The sequence below is a fragment of the Drosophila virilis genome, chromosome X (assembly GCF_030788295.1).
Source record: "Drosophila virilis strain 15010-1051.87 chromosome X, Dvir_AGI_RSII-ME, whole genome shotgun sequence".
Taxonomy (NCBI): Eukaryota; Metazoa; Arthropoda; class Insecta; order Diptera; family Drosophilidae; genus Drosophila; species Drosophila virilis.
The window spans coordinates 28,703,826-28,719,464 of NC_091543.1; the positions used below are offsets into that span (position 1 = coordinate 28,703,826).

The following is a 15,639-nucleotide window of genomic DNA, read 5'->3' on the forward strand; positions in this document are numbered from 1 at the left end:
TACATTTGCAATTGCCACAGAACAAAAGGTGCACATTAAAAACGGTTCGTTGCTCGCTTTTCGTTGTTTTCTGCTGTACTGCAGTTTTCAGTTATGGAGCCACGATTGGAACTGCATTCGCAGTTGATATCGCGATTGCATTGATCAACACTCACATACACACACACACACACACACACACAAATGCCGAAAGGTGGCAGGGGGGCAAGCTAAACGCATTGTCCCTAAGAGTGGCGACTGGCAACTGGCAACTGGCGACTGGAAAATGATCAAAGCGGAGTGCGTGGAAATGTAATTGATTGGTTTCGGCTAAAAGAACGCTGTTGCGTTTTTTTTTGAGAGCGCAAGACAACGAAAAGATTTCAAAATGCAACCAGATGTCTAATCTTTTTAAGAGATTTCTTTTTAATGGAAGATTAGACACATTTTATTTTACTCTGAGTTTTGCCCAAAAACACTTTTCTCCATCTCAATGTCAAGCCATTAATTGCAATTGAAATATACGAAAACTTCTTAATACGAGGTTAAAATTCAAAAGGCAGAAAGTCAACTGGCAAATTAAATTGACTACCTCTGCGCCCTTTGACGCGGAGGCTTTATTGAATTGAAATTGCGCCAAATCCAGAACTTTTCATATTCGAATATATAAATAAAGTAAAAGCATGTTTATTTTAATTATTTATTTATGACAAGCAGGCTATCACTTAAAGTGTGTGCCACAATATGTATTTACACCGATAACTGGGCAGGTAAAGTCTTAAGCGAGATAGGTATTTTTTTTTCATAGCATAAGTTATGCGAAACAATTAATTGTCTCTTGGCCACTTACCTTTAGAGGGGCTTTCAATTGAATTATCGTAATCTGAATTGGTTTTCACTGAGTGCTCAATCAGCTGCGCCATCTTAGAGCGAACGAGGTCTATAAGCCCATTTAGAACATGCGCATTCACATGGCAGTCGTGGCCGAGCGGTTAAGGCGTCTGACTAGAAATCAGATTCCCTCTGGGAGCGTAGGTTCGAATCCTACCGGCTGCGAGCTCTAGAATGCGCAATTCGCCTTCCACTTTTTCTAATTGAGTTTTTAAATAATTTATTTTCCGTGTGCAGAGCAACGTTTATAATTGCCGCCGCATGTATCACTTACATTAATTATGGCCCAGCAATGTTGATGGCTGCACATACTATGCGTTTGGTATTTTAAAGATATAAAATCTTTTTTATGGAATATTTTGTTTATATGCGCATTCCGCATACGCAGCAGAGCTGCTTGCTGCTTGCAGCTGGCAGCTGTCAGCTGGCAGCTAGTGTTACTGAAACGTCAAAATTTTTAATGTATTTATTACATTATTAAACATATTCAAAAGGCATTAAAATGCCTCGACTCGCATCTAATTAGCGCAGGCAACAAAACAAACAAAAATGAAGGCAAACATAAAAGCCAAAAAAAAAAATAAATAAATAAATAAGAAGAAAGAGCAGTAAAAGTATAACGCGAATCCTCCTTAGTCCAATGGAAAATTGGCGTCTCCGTCGCATCGTCAGCCAAATAAATAAGCATACAAAATGGGCAAAAAGGTAAAAAACAAAAAAAAAATTAAACAAAAAAAAAAAAAAAAAAAAATTAAGATACAAGAAAAATGAAATAACAAGATGAATTACCTTTTGCCACTGCACGTGAAACTGACACGCCAATGTGTACGGGTTTTGCGGCCTGTGTGTATGGGGTGTACGAGAGGCCCCTGCCGAACATCTTTGGCGGGGTCCCCGGAGCCAAGTGCTCAGTTTTGAGTTGCCGTTTACCGCTTGTCGCCGTCCTTTAGGTTCTGCCCATGCCACACATGGCTTTCAACACGTTCTTGTTTTGGTTTCTTTATTATTATTATTTTTTTTTTTTTGGCAATTTCTCTGTAGCGCTTGGGCTTGGGTCAGCTCCCTTAAAAGTGCTGCGTGACGTCGCGTCTTGGTCGTTTTTGATGGCTCAATTCATTTGTTGTCTGCTGCCGCCTGCCGCCTGCCGCTTGCCAGTTGCCAGTTGCTAGTTTCCGTTCGCCGAAATGCATTTTTAATTTAATTTCATTTTGAATAATTTCACTGGGCGCGCGCATTAAAAAATGTTTAACATAGCAACAGAACCATTAAAATTACCTTTAAAATGGCTGCTTTCGATTTGGATTATGTTTGCCTCATCGCCGCCCCGCTGCCTGCTGCCCCGCTGCCCCGCTGACCGCTGCCGGCAACCTGCTGCTTGCTGTTCACTGCCTTTGGGCCCGTCTACTCATTTTTAATTGCTGCGCCTCAATTATGATAATATGTAAGCTAAAAAAGAAAAAACGAAAAGAAGAGTAGATGAGGCCGCTTTGGTCTTCTATTAAGACGCGCCTTTGCGCTTTTTGCATAAATTCCGGCATGGATTATACGCAAATCGCAAGTCGGCGGCTCATTTTCCATTTCTCATTTTCATGCGGTCGCGTTTCGTTTTCATGCATTTAATTGGGCTCCCTGGCAGCGAGATCTGCGAGTAGCGGGCACTGGAATGGCAACGGGGCACGGTGGAGGCTCTTCAATGGGCTGCGATTACATTCTAATTACGTAACATTCTTATTAACCAAATGATACGCGAACGAAAAAAAATGCACAACGAATAAGCGAGAAATCAGAAAAATGAGTTAATTTGCGGCGTAGATTTTTCCGCGACAATGAACTTCCATAGAAGTGTCTACATCAAATGTCTATATCTATGAACATATCTACTTTTGTGTACTTAAATCTTAACTTCTTTTCAATTATTTGCAAGTTAAAGAAACCATTTTGCAACGCAAAGTCTTATTTATACTGTCCAGATACTTTTGTATCTCACAAAAACAATTGGTTTATCTTAAAGATACTTTGACAACCTCAAGATACTTTCGTATTTCACGGACATCTAATAATTTCACTATTTGCTGTTACACGAATAACTGATAGCTTTTCAAATATCAAAGATACTTTGTTAAAGATACATTTATAGCTACTACAAGTTACTCTGAAATCTTATGAATATTTTTTGTTTTAGAGAGATGTATCTCCAGATGCATTTACATACAAACAGATACTTTTCTATCTAAAGTCTAAATTCTATCCACCGTTTCTCAAATTACTCTGCTATTTTGAACGATTTTTCAGCTCTAACATCCTCAAAGATACATTTGTATACTAAAGATATTTTTTTTTCAACTCAGACAGTTTTGTCTCCCAAAATTCAACTGCATCCTGTGTCGTTTGAAATAATTTTCAACTTCAACTGCTTCAAAGATATTTTCTTAAAGATACGACTCAAGCAATTTTTAGATTCTTTTGCATCTCACGTCTTTTTCTACATCTTTAAGATATTTTTCTACTAATTACTGGTAATACGCTCGATTACGACAACCGCATGAATTGCGTTTGCTGACTTTTTTTGGCAAAAACTATTCAGTACTCATTCGAATGCCCGTATGAATACTGTGATTGTATTCACAGTGGTTGCAGCCAACTGTTTTTGTGTTTTCGCTGTGCATATGTCGGCAGTGAATTGTTGTTGTTGCCATTTATGTGGCTTGAGCGGTTGACGCTTTTGCCCAAATTCGCATATCAAACATCAAACTTCAAAATCCGCAACATTTCAACGTCCTCGTCCTCGTCCTCTTGCTACCTCCCTCCTGTCCGCCCTGCGTCCTCGCCGCAGCGGCGGTCTCAGTGTCAGCTGGCAAAATGAGCTGCCAAAGATTTGAATATTGCGCATTTGTGTCATAGCCGCTGCGAGTGAAATATTTTTTGAGTGCGCATGTTGCAAGACGCTGATCGCGTCCAAATGTCCGCGGTCCGTGCAACAGTTGCCAGTGCTGTTCGCGACTGCCTTTGCCGCTTGTCAAATGTGTTTGTCAGCTGCTCGCCAGCCAGAAATTCGGAATTGCGCCATTTGACAGGCACCCAGACGAAAACTAAACAAAACCTCAACATCCACAAATCTCCGACCCCCTTGCCCGCCCCCTCTCACGACAATTTCCAAGCGATCCATGAACGACTTGCGGACGATCAGTGGACGATGTGCGTGCCTGGTCAACAGTTGTCGTTTAATTGAAAGATGTCAATTTGCGTTCTCGGTGGCAACAACGCACAAAATGCGTTGCGCAACAACAACAGCAGTGCCAGCAGCAGCTATAAATACTAACAGTCGTACCGAAAAAATACTCTGTAAAAGTCGGTTTATTTCGAGACTGAAAAATAGAATATCATTAACAAATATTTCCTCTATTCTGACTTTCAAGTTCAAGATTTTATATCGAATAGGTCGAATTTATAGTTCAATTTTTAATATAACATTTTTATTGGATATTTTCTCAAATTACAGTTTAAAAGATTTCAATGGAAATATACGTAAAAACTGACTCTTAAATACCCTGTGAAACTCTTTAAAGTAGAGATGTCATAAGAGGTAAACATATAATACCAGAAGGTTTTTTTTTCCCCAAATCTGGCTTTTAAATACCCAGAGTGAAGCTCTTTTATTAACTAGAATCCAACATTATCTCAAATAACAATTATGATAAAAGTGTCAAGGCTTACCAAGGTGTTTTGTGCTATACCCACACACCCATTGCACACATTTAGTGCAGGGTATAACAACAGCATACATAAAGTGGCTGCGACTGCGGGCCCCCCAAATAAATTGCAACCAAATTGCCAGCGTCAGCGACGCTATCAGCGGCATTTATCAGCTCAAGGGGTGGCTCGGAATGGGGGCTAAGCTGGGATAGGAAAGAGGGAGCGCGAAGCCGGAATCAGAATGCAATAGCATTGCCAGCTTGGCCATAGTTGTTGCTGCTGCTGCTACTGCTGTTGCATGCTGTTATAGGCTGCATGCTTTATCGCAATATTTAATTGGCAAAATATGCGCCTAAACGCACATAAATTGCATTGCTAACGCGTTTGTTGCGTCTCGCAGGCCGCACGCCAATTACCCAAGCAGCAGCAGCAGCAGCAGCAGCAGCAACAACATTGGAGGCAGCATCCGCACGCAATGTCAAGGCATTTCACTCAATTGTTGTTGCTCCGGCGGCAATTGCTGTGCGGTTGCTGCAGCAGCAGCAACAGTTGCTAACCTGCCGCAAATGTCACAATTGGCGAGTCCAAGTGCACAACTGGAGGCAGAAGCTCTCGATGGCCGGGACGGTCGACTGACACTTGACTGAGGCGAGCGTCTCTGGCTTTGTGGCTGCAACTCTTGCGGCTTGTTAAATTGTCGCAAAGTTATGAGCCAAGGATTTGGCATTGCCGTATGCCCGTTTGCCCGTTGTCCGGCTGCCAGCTGACGTTGAGTTAAACGTTCGTTTCTCGACCAGTCGCTGCTTAACTTGGCTGTGGGTCACTCAAGCAAGATGCGAATGCATTTTGCATATTTGCTGTTTCTTTATTCTGAGCAAAACTCTTGAAATTGGATGATTTTAAGTCTGCCAATTGCCTTTTCTGATTGTAATGCTATGCGCCAGACTAGAGCAAGTGTTTTTTTTTTAACAATTCATGCAAAAAGAGCTGGATTTAAAGCTGCAGGAAATGAAAGTATCTGATAGATATATACGCATCTTTTCTGTGAAAAAGTATCTGGTAAGCATGAAAGTATCTAAAAGCTGACTTACTTCTTATCTTGCAGATACGGAAATTATTTGTAATACACGAAAGTACCTTAAAGCTACTCAAATCAATCAATCAATATACAAAAAGTATCTGCACACTTTTTGTACAGATAATGAACGCCTGTAAAAGATTTATAAATAAATCTATGGGACAGAACAGCACAGCACCACTTGAGCAAACTCCAGACATAATTGTATCTTTGAGATACAGAAATATCTGAAGCTAAGCTGTGCTTTAAACTGCAAGTGAAAGTATCTTTGACAGCTTTAAGGAGTTTGAAACTGTTCGATACAGAAGTATCTTATGCAAATACAAAATCTTTGTGTCGCAAAAGATACATTTAAATTGGATTCTTTTACAATATGCCGACGGCAACCAATTGATGACGACAGGTTGCCTGCTCAGAGGAGGCATAACTAGCCGTGTATCATTAAGCTCTGAGTGCTTTAGATGCTGTGTGAATATTTATATAAATATGTCAAGGAATATGTATCTTTTGTCAAGCTTGCAATCGAGAGCCAGAATACAGCTCTTTAATGCTCAACGTAAGGCAGCGACAGAATCTCAAGCCTATATTTATGGTTAACAAATATTTAAAAGCTATTTCAAAGACTTAAGTTAAATAGAAAAGTTTCAAGAGCGCCTGGTTTTAGGCAAACAGCTTAAAGCCAAGTGGATGGCGAGACAATTTTGAAGTGTGCATCGAAAAGCTCCCAGCAGAAACTGTGCTTAGACATGCCCACAATATCTATATGTCCATATGAATATATATGTATAAATGGTTTAATGTGCCACAACTGTGGCACAATAATTGAATTTACATGAAGTTTTTGCAGGGCGACCGCGACCTTCGTTAAAGTTGCGAAACTTTGTCTTAAAGTTTAAACTGGAGCACAACTATTTGCCCCAAATGCATGACACACACACACACATACACACAGACATACACACACACACACTCAGAGAGAGTATGTTTTATATACATATAATATAGACTATATATGTGTGTATATAAGGCATAAACTATGCACCGACTGCGCCAACAGAATTTATATAACTCTTTTATTTTCCTATATATTTTCTTTTTTTATATTTTTATTTCTATTTGAATGCTCTGTTGCAGTCGCCGTCGCCGTCGCTGCTGCAGTTGCTGCCGTCGTCGCAGCTGTTTTCGCGCTTGCCGCAACTTGAGCAACGTCCTTGGCTGTCCTGGTCGTCCTGGCTGTCCGGGCAGTCCTGCCCGGAGCCGCACACTTAAGCCTTGCACTTGATGTAGCCGCGTCTTGTTGTTGTTCTCGTTGTTCCCGTTGTTGCTGCTGTTGCTGCTGTTGCTGCTGTTGTTGCTGTGGCTGCTGCCTGGCTGCTGACTGTCTGCAAAGTTTTCCATATTTTTAGTGCAGCAGCGAACAAGCAGCCAGCCAACCAGCCAGCCAGGCAAGCAGACAGCCAGACAACCAGCCAGACATTTGGAGTTTCCCACTTTGCAATAAGTTTCAAACTTAAATAAGGATAATAAAATGCTTTCGACTGCGCTGCAGCAGCAGCAGCAGCAGCAGCAGCATCCTCCAAGCAGCAGCATTAGAACTCGGAACGGTGTACCCCATGAACAGTACCCCATACCTCCCACTTAGCCTCCTTAACATGCCCCCTGCATACCCCTTTAGCCAGCATATTCTTGGGCTGAGTCGCACGCCCGACTCTCGACTTGTCTGGCGTCCTTGGCTTGGTCCTGGCTGTCTGTGCGCTGTCTGCTGCAACGCAACCTTGCCACCCCCAACTGCATAGCCAGCCCCCACCCCGGCCACCAACACCAAACCCCCCTCCCCACCCCTGGGGAAACACCCGGCAAGTTCTCGTTCTAGTCCGTGATTCACTCTTGAACAACTTTTTAACATAATGAAATCAAATAAAATGTAGGTAGTCGCTTTATGCAGCGAGCGTCGCTTGTGCCACATAATAATACATACACACAGACACACACATACACACACACACATACACACATACACCCATACCCATACATACACACGCTTAAATGGCTGTGTGTGCGAGCATAATAAAATATATTCCAGTTGTCTGCCAGCATCGCCAACTGCGGCTCCTGTTGCTGCTCCTGTTGTTGCAACTATTGTTGTTGTAGTTGTTGTTGTTGCTGTTGTTGTTATTGTTCTGGTTGTTGTTGTTTGACAACACTTTCACTCTCTGCGGCTCAAGCTGCACACTTTCAATTATAAAAGAACAACTTATGGTCAGTGAAAAGCCATTTTATTATGTTTTGTTGTGGACTCTGCAAGCTATTTCATTAGGGTTAGCCGGCAAATTCATTTTTTCTCTACGAGAACTCGTTAATTCAAGATTTGCATTTAATTCATGGTTAACGAGCATTTTGTAGCTAAATGTCTAGTTAGAAGTTAGTTGCCTGGTTAAATTTATTTACTGAAAGAAGCAAAATAATTTTCTTCTTTTTTTGGTTTGTCGTAATTCTCAACGTTTTTATACCTAAAATATTTCACGATCTGTGAGCTCAGCTAAAATGGTGGTTTCGCCTTTTATTTTCAGATTTTCAATTCCAAGTTACATTCTCTTGAAATAATAATAATAATTAAAAACACTTAAATATCAATTTCAATTCAACTAAATACAAGAGACTTGAATTCTTTTTTAAGTTTAATTAAAGGACGCAAAAAAAAAAAATAAAAAATACGAAATCTTATTGCCAATAACAATAACAATGAAAGCAATGAAAATAATTTAAATACAATTAGTAAAAACATAAAAAATCCCTAAGCTTTAAATCAAATCAAAATGAAATACATTTAACCTTCAGTTTAAATTAAAATGAAAAGCCGAATACTTGAAAGCTTCTTTAAGCTAAATTTGAGGACAAAATATCCAAATCAAAAATACAAAGTATTAATGACAATCACAGTAATGAAAAGTAATGAAAATAATTTCAATAAAATTAGCTACAAACATAAATAACACTTTAGCTTAAAATTAAATAGAAATAAAAAACATTTAAACTTTAAATAGTCAACTACTTGAAATCTTTTTAAAGCTTAATTTAAGCCAAAGGCAACAAAAATCGATAATGCGTGTCAATGGAAATGTGAGTAGGGACTAGCCGCCTGTGCTGCGATTCCTCGACTCCTCGATTCGGTACTGATTAGGCCCCAGACAAACGACTGGCTGCTGGTAGCTAACTATTCAACTATTCCCATCTCCAGTGCCGGCTCCAATTCGAGCTCCTCTGCTTGGGCTATGGGGCTTTGACTGCAACGCTTGTAACCCGAAATGCTGACTCCAATTGAGCGGGATAACAAAAGGGCCAGTTGTTCGATTGTTCCGCACTGTCCCCCTGCCTCCCAGTCTGTCTGTCTGTCTGCTTGTGTGCAGGACACAATGTTTTAAATATATTGCAATTCCTCAACGGGCTGCTCATTTCGCTAAACAGCCGCTGGCAAACCCAATGCCGCAGACCAAGTCTGACATGGACTCGTCATCATTTTATGCGACAAATGACAATTGCAGAGCAAGCGACACACTTTAACCGCTTTTGCCCCGCTGCCCTTCCCCTACGACCACACCCACTGTCTGTTTGTTGGCTTGCCAATGCTCGGGCCATGTCCTGGACTGCACTTTACGAGCACAACGGCACATCCTTTACGATCCTGGCCAAAGTGTGTCTCAGTTTTGGGCTGCGATGGACAACAGCAAAATAAGAAGCTTTTGAATTTTTATGACGGGATGCAACTGCTACTCGTATAGCTAAAAATGTAGAAATAAACCGATTCTCAACAAATTTCCAATACAAGAATTTAAATTCGTTTCTCTCTAACTCTAAGCAATATTTTGTGCAGGGTAAGCCCAGAACAAAAGACGGCTCCGTTTTCCTTCTTTATGCTAGATTCGTGATTATAGAACTTTCAGGAAAAACATGTTAATGCTTGGGGTTCAAGTTAGTTAGTCTTTGGGTCAGAGGCTCCCTCAAAAGTATTTAATTTAAGAACAAAGTACGCTTAAATAATATGTGAATTGTTTTTCCTGTTTTTGGGGCAATTGGTTCGGTTTTTAGTACAAAAATAATACACAGTCATAATAATAATGAAAATAACAATAATAATAATAATAATTATAATAATAATAATAATAATAATTATAATAATAATAATAATAATAATAATAATAATAATAATAATAATAATAATAATAATAATAATAATAATAATAATAATAAGAATAATAATAATCACGATAATGACAATAATTAGAATAATAATAATAATAGTCATAATAATTTAATTTTAATTGTCAGACAAATAATTTGGGCAAACTTTTAATTGCCGATACACGCACACGCACACACACACACACACACACACACACACACACACAAGCTGAGACACACACACCCAAAGCTCTTGTGTGTTTCTGCCGCTTAAGCTTGATTTGCCCTGGCGGCTCTCTTTAGCCTTTGCGCTGCCCCCTTTGGCGACCGCTCGACTACGTCAGGCAGAACCCTCCCCCTTCTCCTCCCCCGACCCAACCGTTGCTGCTGCCGCTGCTTCGGCGCTTTGTTCTGGGCTTCATTTCGTGCGCTGTCGTCCATCAGTGAAATAAAAATGTCACTCCCATTGCAATCCATCACGTGACAAATGTCTCTTGCTCCCTTCCCCTCCCCCTCTTGCCTATCTCTCGCTCTCCCTCGCAGTCTTTCTCGCTATCTCTGTCTGCAATGCTACGTGTGTATTTCGTGTGTGTGTGTGTGTGCTTGCTTGGGCGTAAATGTGCCGAAAAAAAAGACGAATGCTGCTCGTCCGGCCGGCGCAGGACGCCAGCCAAAGCCGGGCCCAGACCAAAACCAGAGCCAACCTAAAGCCAGAGCGAGGACCAAGCGCGGGGTCCAGGACCAGGCCCAGGGCCAGGACGATGCCAACGACGAATGACGTGACATGGCAAAACTTTTAGTTTGCCTGACAACACGCAGCGTGCGAGGGCGGTCGGGGCACGCGGGCGGTTGCAGCGCCCGTCAGCTATACTGATGCCACATAGGGGCGATGGGCGTGGCAGTTGGCTGCTGCCGCTGATGTCACATGTGTGTGTGTGTGTGTGTATGTGCAACGTTGCATTGTTTTTTTCTGTTTTTCTGTTTATTATTTTTTTTTTTTTGTAATATGTTTTTATTTTTTTGGGCCCTGCTCTGTTATTTTTATGTGCCTTTAGCCTCTGCTCGTCTTTCGGTTTAGCTCTTTGTTTTGCTTGGGTTTTGGGCAGAAGCTTTGCTGCTGCTCGTTGTTGTTGTTGCTGTTTTCTGCTTTCTAGATTGCATCTAAAATTTATGTTGTCACTGGCGTTGGGCGTTCTCCCAAAATGGCGGCCATTCGCGCCCAGTTTCGCTCGAGTCGATTATTTATAAGCAGTGACAGCGCCGCGTCAACTTGATGATAAACTATGTCGCGGCTCCCTAATTGAAAATAATGCAGCTTCCCCCACCACCCAGCCCACCCACTGCGGCAAAGGGAGAGGTAGAGGCAGAGGCAACATAGGCGCGTCCCACTGGACGTATACGCAATGCCACGAATATCTTGCGGATGCGGGTGGTGCAAATCCTCTGGCTCTGCCATAATAAAAGAGAGACCAAAAATGGCGCAGCCCGAAAAATTGCAATCAAGTGCAAAATTGCCGACGTAAACGATGGCAGCCCAAGCCAAGGCGCAGCAGCCCGAAAAAAAAAGCAGACGAAGAAACTGCAGCCAGCTGCCAGGACACGTACGGGCAACGTGGACGCCATCTTCGGTGCCATCATCGTCATCACTGGTGTTGTTTTTGTTGCTGTTGTTGTTGTTGTCGTTGTTGTTCGCAAGTCGTCGTAAAAACAAACTGAGGCAGCTCCGAAAACAGCCCAAGCAGTCCAAAAGAACCAAAGAAGCCTCAGCCAGCAGCCGGAGCAAGAAGCCAGCCACCAAGGCGCAGGCAGCAATAGCAAAACAACGACCAAGCGAATGCCCTGCAATAAGAAACACAGCAAGAGTGAGCGCCTCACTTGAATATAAAATGTATTTCATGACTTCTATAACAAAAAAAAAAAAAAAATAAAAAAATTGCTTGGCTTGGTATAATTGACTATATATATATAATATTATACATTTATGCTAAGTATTTTTTTACTATGGTATAATTGTTTTCTTATAACTCTAAGCTGGGTTAGCTTTTTATTTCTCCAAGATACGTTTTGAGAAGGTAACCTAAATATTTAAACCTATCTAAAACGTATCTTAAAATGTAACCTAATATCTACCCTAACTAATCTATAACCATTCTTAATACGTCACCTAACTCTTTGAACTTAAAAAATTCAAGAAATTTATTATGAATCTTTTGTTCATTTAATCTTTGATGCAGTCTATGCTCAGATTCTATAGTTAATATCAAGCTTTAGCTTCCCTTCGCAAAATGCATATTGATGATATTTTCGATATATTTATCGATAGCATGCTGCAGCCTATCGATATTGACTCATGCCCACCGTTGCCAACTCTTTCAAATTCGCATTATATTGATCGAAGCTCTCAATGCAAGCTCAGCTTCTCGGCATTTGCTCCTGCGCCCAAAATTCGTGAATTCGCCCAGCGCTTCTTCTTTTTCTGACTATGTTGGGCACATTGCGAATATGCCGCAACTGTGCACATTTCGTTTGGCTAGAGCAGCAAAAAGCAGGCAGAAATTCCATTAATTTTTGTCCTTCTTATCGCTAGGTTGCCATTGTGTTTGGGGGTCTTCAGTTTGCGATTGCGATTGGGTGAGCAATAAGGTTTGCCGGGGAGTGGGTGGTGCGGTGAATGAGTGGGTGGTAGTGCAGACTGGCAGCGCTGCGTGCCACAGTGTGGCAGCTTTGGCTTAGCAGCGTCACGTGCTGGGCGCAAACTTAACGCATTTCCGTGCCACGACGTCGACATAGATGAAGGCGCCACGGGCTAGTGTGGGCGGGGCGGGGCGGTACTCCCAGGCTGCAGCATGGGGCTGGGATGAAACTACACTGGCTGCGTGCACAAGGACCTTATTGATGCAGCAATGACGACGACGACGACGACGACGTCGACTTTGGCAAGGCTGCAAAATTTATTGAAGCGTTAAGTTGCTGCCTTTGGAGACTTGCCTTAGTTTTTTTTTTGGCTTCTTCTTCTCTCTTTCTTTTTTCTTTTTTCTATATGTATGTATATTTTTTTCTATATTACTTTCTATATGTACTTTTAATATACATATATACATGTAAATATATATATGGTATATGTTGGTTTCAGGAATGCTCTGACTATTTTGCATGGCCATGTTGTATGTGTATGTGTGCGTGCGTGCATGTGTGTGTGTGTGTGTGTGTGTGTGCACAGTGTATGCATCTGTTGTTGCTGTCGTGTTATTGTTGCTGCTGTTGCTGCTGCTGCTGGTGGTCAATGTCCAAGCACATACACGAAAATTGCATTACGAACATGCTCTATATTTTTAATGCCATAATTTAATTAACTGTTGCCATTGTAAGTGCGTCAATTTTGAATAAACCAAAGCCAAAGGTCACAGAGTGCGATTGTGTGTCAGCGAAAGAGAGGGGGAGAGAAAGCTAGAGCATCGATGGCAACTTCCGCTGCAAAACGGAAGCCAGCAAAGCTTATAAACTTTTATAGCCTCAACCTCCAGACTTTAAGCAGTGATCGCCCTTTGAGCTTCGAGCAGTGTAAATGCAAATATTTATTTATATATATGTGTATATTTATATGTATAGAAAATGCCAGAAAAAAAATAGCAACAGCTGCCATCTGTGCGGATATAAATGTCACATAAAGGTCCCAGGTGTTGCTTAGTTTAAGCGTCTAAGAAAATCTACAAATGTTGTATAAACAAGACGCATGGAAAAAACAGTTTATTTCACAAATACTTCTCTTTCGACTTACTTGCCATATAATTTTGGAAAGTCATGTGTTATATGCATAGCTACATATATTCCCTAGTATATTCTAATCGATATACAAATATTCAGTTTTAACATATTCTACTCGAAAACACCTGAAAAATTATTACATGCGTGATATGCGCACTTATCGAATGTCCACTGCAGTCAGGTATACATTACCTTAGCTAAGGTAATGTTGACTAAAATAAAAGAAGCTTCACTGCACAAAGTCGAACATAGATGAATGCTCCAACTGAAATTAACAAGAGAAGCTTCAAATGCTACAACTGTTTGGTAAAAGTGTTTATATCTTATTTAAAAAGATATTAAGTATATCGTATTAAATCTTGTATTGAAACCTTTTTCTATATTATACTAGCTAGCAGATTTAAGGTAGCTACCTTAAATCTTTGGCTCTACACAAATATGTAGATTAAATCTAGTTTCTGTTTAAATACCCATGTCATAAGCAAAATAAAGTTAATTATTATAATATAATAACAATAATAACAAATAAATCATGAATTCTCGTTTCGCAGTCTGCTGGATTAGAACCTACGAATCTACGCCCCAAGAGGAATCTGATTCCTAGTCAGACGTCTTAGCCGCTCAGCCACAACTGCCTCGCCATAACTTGAAGTCAAATTCAGCTATTTGCAGGATACAAACAAAACGGAAGCTGACAAATTTTTTATTTTTAATGCGTCAGTTGTTTGGCCAAAACAAATTTGTAATTTATGTATTATATTTTATGCGAATAAAAATTGTAATTAAGAGTGAGATAAGTTATTTCAATCTATTGAAAACTAGTTAATAAGTATTTAAGCTTATGATATCAAAAAACAGTAATAGTATGAGACTGAATGTAGAAAAGAAAATAGTTAAGTACTGCTTTTTCGACTAGAAAGGAACGGTAACTGAGGAAGTTCTTGTGGCATGTTGCTTGAACAGTTGCTACAATGGGACTATTAACATGTGCCTAAGTAGCGCTAAATTTAAGTCCAATCAATTACGAGTTCTCAACTTAGTTGCTTGGAGTTTCTTTCTATTTCTATCAAATCTGAAGCAACATAAATTGGAAAGATTTCAATCCCTCGAGAGAGAGAGCGAGCGCGTTTGATATCTGAGACTTATTTGTGCCAAAAACGGAATGTAGTTTGATTAAGGAAGAGCGTAGAATTCAATAAGCAAAAAGAAAACAGAAAACTTGGCTAATTGCATCATTATCGGCAATTTGACATGTTGAATATTTGAATAGTTCTTCGTGGCTTATGCAACCAATTTGAACAACTGGCCCGAAACCGTACTCATCCCCATTTGCAGTTAGCCTATGGCTGACGCTTTTCCTCTTCCTGGCTGTCTTCCTTGCCGCCTCATCCTTAACCGTTGCTCGTGCGTGCTGCAATTTTGTGCAATGACACGCCAATGCTTGCAACGTTGCTCTTTTTGTTGCTGTTCGGGCTGTCGTTGTCGTTGTTGTTGCTGTTGTTGTTGTTGTTGTTGTTGGGCTTGTTGTTTGGGTTGTTCTTTGGGTTGTTGCTTGGGTTCTTGTTGTTGTCGCGCTGCCTGGCGCTCATGTCTATTAAGTCAAATTAATTGTCCATTTATTTGTTTGCCATTTTTGCAGGCATGCGCTAGAAGCAGCCATCAAATATAATTCGACAGGCAACATGAATGCTGAACGCTGAACGGTAAACAGTAAATGGCTGTTGGGAGCATTGAGCGGGAGGGGTGGCGGGGGTGGAGCCAGGTCTACTCTGATCGGGCCAATGCATAACAGAAAAACCACTCGAAAGTAAATACAATTTGTTGGCTCTATTAAAAATGAATTAAGCTTAATTTAAATGGCAGGCAGAGCCAATGTTGTTATTGTTGTTCTTGTTGTTGTTGTTGTTGTTGTTGTTGTTGTGCTCTTGAGTGATGTACGCCATTTTGTTTTGGGGCTGCCGCTCGTTTTGCATTATCGATGAGCAACAAAATTGATTCCAAGTGCAGTTACGTGCATGCAATGCAGCGGGTGCTGCTAGCGAGGGGTGAGAGGG

General features: G+C 40.8%; 1 non-coding gene across 1 annotated transcript; it reads left to right on the forward strand.

The window, feature by feature from the left end:
* Positions 1 to 953: 953 nt before the first annotated feature.
* Positions 954 to 1,035, forward strand: TRNAS-AGA (transfer RNA serine (anticodon AGA)). The gene has a single exon. It is a non-coding gene; the product is annotated as a tRNA-Ser (tRNA).
* The last annotated feature ends 14,604 nt before the right edge of the window (positions 1,036 to 15,639 follow it).